Genomic DNA, 5,260 nt, shown 5'->3' on the forward strand with positions numbered 1-5,260 from the left:
TACAAACAAGCTTACAGACAATGACAACTTCCTCGTTCCTTGCCCTGAAGGGACAGCTAAAACGATTCCTAACACTTACTAATCAAGTCCTAACCAACTTCTATCCAAATCCTAACCAGCCTCCGCAGGTCTTAATCAGGGTGGGCGGGGGCAAAGGAACCAATTAGATGGCCCAAATCCATGCACGGTGGATGACGGCAGTGATAAACACAGTGATATTTGAGAAGTGAAGTGAGGTTTATAGGATTTGCAGACAGTGTGCAATCATTATTTCAATAAAAGTAGGCAGGTGCATACATTTGAGCAACCCAACAGTAAAATGACATCAATATTTAGTAGATCCATCTTTTGCAGAAATAACAGCCTCCAGACCAGTGGTTCTTAACCTGGGTTCGGTCGAACCCTAAGGTTTCAGTGAGTCAGTCTCAGGGGTTCGGCAAAGCCTCCACTGCGGAGGTCCGAACACACCTGATTTATAAATTTGCATATCTGAAATGGTCTCGCAAAGGCAACAGCAGAAGTCACACTGATTTGCTGGTATGTCATTTGTTGTGAATTCATGCATTGTGTTGGTTTTATTCTTTGAACAAGGTGATGTTCATGCACGGCTCATTTTGTGCGCCAGTAAAAAACGTCTATGTCTTGAATAAGAAAAAAATAAAGTTTTTTCTCTAAAGAGGGGTTCGGTGATATGATATATTTAACTGAAATTGTTGATCCGAACAGCCAATGATTTATAAAGGAAAATCTTGAAATTAATTTGGGGTGCCCAAACCTTTGCATACAACTGTATATGACCAAAGATTTGAGGTCCAACCGAGACATGAACTGAGATCACTGGATTCATAATCCAGAGCGCTCATGGAGCGTAGGGAAGTGTAGGGAAGCATACGATTTCATACGGAAGCACACAAGCTGCTACCATTTCGCGAATTTTTCCCAGCTAAATGACAAAATATTTGAGGTCCCACCGAGACTTGAACGCGGATCGCTGGATTAAGAGTCCAGAGTGCTCACCATTACACCATGAAACCCTAGCAATGACTGAAAAAGGAGCATAATTTTTCTGAGCACAATGCACTAACTAAGGCGCTCATTTTACTAAATTGGGCTTACACACTCAATTTATGTTCCAGGTAAATTACTACAAATTGGAAGTTCCACCAAGACTTGAACTTGTATTGCTAGATTCAGAGTGCTCACAATCACACCATGCAAACATTATACGGTATTCCAGAAGAGCATTAGCTTTAGAATCATCCAAGATCTAACTGGTGCCAACTGGTGGACTGGTAACTTCCACGAGTTGACATTGCAACCCAGACAACATGTGATTACTTTATCAAATATAAGCAAGGTATAGGGATATGTTTTCAAAGGGTGGCAGACTGTATTGAAAATGTTTCTTTGATAAATGTCAAATAACAGTTCCACTGAGAATTGAACTCAAATCACTGGATTGAAAGTCCAGAGTGCTAAGCATTACACCATGAAAAACTCAGCCCTAATCACTGGGAGGCATATGGTTTCATGGGGCAGTACAGGAGCAAATTTTTCCCATATACATGTATACGACCAAATATTTGAGGTCCCACTGAAATTTAAAACTCCGATGACTGGATTCAGAGGCCAGAGTGTTAACCATTACGCACGGGCGCACGCACACACAAACACACTCAATACCCAACGCAGCTATATAATGTGGACATTATTCTCCAAATCTATATGGAAATTATAATGAATACATCAAAATTGGTCCTCCCCCATCAGAGCACAAAGAGATTTGGACAGTCGTTTATTCCAGCCGCACTCCGACTCTACAACCAGGCCCGCAGGCACGGGGAGACCTGGAGCTAGAGCTGATAGGTTAACTGACTTGGGACTTTTTATCTGCGCATGATGCTCTTTAGCAAACCACCAGCTTGCACTGCATATTTATTGGAGCAGTGTGTTTATATTTATTGCATTGTGAACTCTGTTTTTCTGTTTGTCTTCCTCTCTTTAAACGTCATGAGCTGTTTGACAACTGATTTTCCCCAGAGGGGACAATAAAGGTTTCAATCAATCAAAATGAAACAAACTATGGCGAAAGGATAGCAAAGAATGAGAATATCATCAGAATGCCAAGATGAACAATAAAACCAACTCGAAATAAGTGTCACGGGCATGAAACGGTGTTAACGTTCATAAGGGGTGACCATGAACCAACTTAACTCCTGTTCCCCAATTTAGGCTACATTTTTAACACAAAGAAACAGACTACGCGTCGGGGAATTGAACCTCGACCGAGGCCGTGAACAGTTTAGCTAAAACAGCCTGTTGCATTTTGTTAAAGATGTCTGTCATTGAGCAAAGAAAACAAAGACGTGGAGTAACAGTTGTTTTTTTATTTGCAAGATGTTGGTTTGTTTAATGTCGGTCAGTGAACAAGGCACTTCAGCAGATGAAACAACAATGTACTCTCCAGATCGGAAGGCTTTATACTGACCAAAAGCAAGAACTAGGAAGGGAATGGGCCGGAAGGAAAAACATGTCCTTATAAGATAGACATATGTTCTGTTATCACTTTAATGTCCTGTTATCTACTGAATGTTTTGTTACTATGTGTCATGGAACTTAACTGAGCTCTGTGCTCTCTGCCTATGTGTAAGTGAAAGTCACAAAACTTTGTGTGCTGTTCTGTGCTCTGATTGAGCAACTATGTTTGGATAGATTATTTACACATTGATTTATATAATGAAGTTTGGATAAATTAATAAGAGTATGTACACATTGCTGTGGCTCCCCCTTCAGGCCCTAAACTGATCTCCATTCAATTCCATCCATTATTTGTGATGCGGGGGGTTGCGGGCGTGCTGGAGCCTAGCTCAGCAGTCATCGGGCAGTAGGAACGTAACTGGTTGGCAGCCAATCGCAGGGCACACGGAGACGAACAACCATTCAAACTTGCACTCACACCTATGGGCAATTTGGATTACTCAATCGGCTGACCAAGCATGTTTTTTTGATGTGGGAGGAAAACCCACGCAGGCACGGGGAGAAAATGCAAACTCCACACAAGGAGCACCAGATCACAAGTCAAAAGTCCTTTTATTATACAAATGGACTTGCTTTTTAATATTTCTTTCTTTTTTTTAATTCAATGTTTTACCAGGTAAGCCAATTGAGAAAGGTTTCTCATTTACAATGGCGATCTGGAGGCAAGGTGTGTGAAGTGTCTTGCCCAAGGACACAACGACATGTGACTGTGACAGAGCCGGGATGGAACCGCCAACCCAGCCACAGCCGCCTTTCATGTCAAACCGTATGCTTTGCGTGTTAGGGTGGGGATTTGGGGAGGTTTCACCGAACGTGAATGAATGTGGGAGTAGTCGTAAAGATCTAAAATAGCGATGGTTTGGGTGTGCTTGGTGCCCATAGCACTCACGTTTGGGCCAGCAGGTAAGGTGCACCACTGCAGCAGATGTTTCCATGGTGTAGTGGTTATCACGTTCACCTAACACACAAAACGTCCCCAATTTGAGACAGCTTCTAATCTTCATTGTTATTGATGGTTCCTTTGCAAAGTGCCTGACACATTAAAATGAGTTCGCATTGCAACTACGGTGTGGTACCTAATTTGAGACTGGGTGAAAACTGCTATCTTTCACTCACTTTTGCATTCCCTTTGGTAGTCCTTCGCTGTGTCCAAATTTGCATCACGTGACACACGAATGGAGCCTGTGAATGATGATGACACAGCACATGTGACATCAGCCTGTTAAAAATGCCAGAGAATGGGAGATAGCTGTGTTTCAAAGTAGGGCTCGTCCGGGAGTGGAACCCGGGACCTCTCGCACCCTAAGCAAGAATCATTCTCCTAGACCAGGGGTGTCAAACTCAAATTAACAGTGGGCCAGAATTTTAAATTGAACAAAGCCGCGGGCCAAGGTTGAACAAATGAACCTTTTAATATGGAATCAAACAAGTTTTGATTTTACAATGAATATTGAACAATCAAGGCTTATATAATTTAAAAGTGCAGGCGTGCAAAATCAAGTTGATAATAACACTAAGAATACTAATACTAACAATAATAGTAATAATAGTAATAATAATAATGATAATAACAAAACATATCAATGGCATAATAAATACAATTTAAATAAAAATTGAATGCCTCCTTTTTGTTTGCAGCCTTCTGAGGTAAATGTCAAAATTAGCTTCTTCAAGTTGATAATAACACTAATAATACCAATAATAACAATAATAGTCATAATAGTAATAATAATAAGAATAATGATAACTATAATAATAAAAAAACATATCAATGGCATATTAAATAAAATTTTAATAAAAATTGAATGCCTCCTTTCTGTTTGCAGCCTTCTGAGGTAAATGTCAAAATTAGCTTCTTACACAGGCTAATACATTTGAAAATAAAATAACATAACAACTATGAATAAATAAACCATTCAGGCCTTGGAGTAGCAAGAAAAAGTGCATAGAAAATTCCAGAAAAGACTTAAACTGGCGGTGATTGAGATCTTTGTGTTACTGTGGACATAACATCCTCCATCTTCAGCGCTTTACCACACAGGGATTCTTGATGTAAGATGCAGTGATAAACAGATAATTCACCTGCACAGTTCTCTTCGCGCATCTTTTCACAGATCCTGCCCACCAGTCCATTCCTTTTACCACTCATGGTTGGCGCACCATCAGTGGTTAATCCCACAAGTTTATTCCACGGAAGGTTTATTTCAGTTACACATTTTCAAACCTCCTCAAAGATTTCTTTCCCTGTGGTTGTGCCATGCATTGGTTTAAATCCCAAAAGCTCCTCCGTAACATACCGATTTGTGTCCACGCGGCGGACAAAGACAGTCAGCTGCGCAGTATCAGACGCGTCAGTGCTCTCATCCACAACAAGGGAAAACGAAACAAAATATTTTCCCTTCTCCATCAACTGGACATGCAGATTGGTGGCAAGCTCGCATGTGCGGTCAGCTATTGTTTTTCTGCTCAGGCTTACGTTTGCAAAGGCTTGGTTTTTCTCGGGGCACACTTGGTCACAAACCTTCATCATGCACTTTTTTACAAACTCTCCCTCATTAAAGGGCCGGGCTGATTTGGCGATTTCTTGTGCCACGATATAACTTGCCTATACAGCAGCCTCACTTTGTGTTGTGGCTTTTGTGAACATTTTCTGTTGTGAAATCAAACCTCTTTTCAGCTCCTTAACTTTCTGGCTCCTTTAAGCCGTGTCCAGGTCCTTATA

General features: G+C 41.0%; 1 non-coding gene across 1 annotated transcript; it reads right to left on the bottom strand.

The window, feature by feature from the left end:
- Positions 1 to 962: 962 nt before the first annotated feature.
- On the bottom strand, positions 963 to 1,034 carry trnak-cuu (transfer RNA lysine (anticodon CUU)). Its single transcript has one exon. It is a non-coding gene; the product is annotated as a tRNA-Lys (tRNA).
- Between the last annotated feature and the right edge of the window lie 4,226 nt (positions 1,035 to 5,260).

This window comes from Syngnathus leptorhynchus, unplaced genomic scaffold (assembly GCF_054491065.1).
Source record: "Syngnathus leptorhynchus isolate UIUO unplaced genomic scaffold, UIUO_Slep HiC_scaffold_117, whole genome shotgun sequence".
Classification (NCBI taxonomy): domain Eukaryota; kingdom Metazoa; phylum Chordata; class Actinopteri; order Syngnathiformes; family Syngnathidae; genus Syngnathus; species Syngnathus leptorhynchus.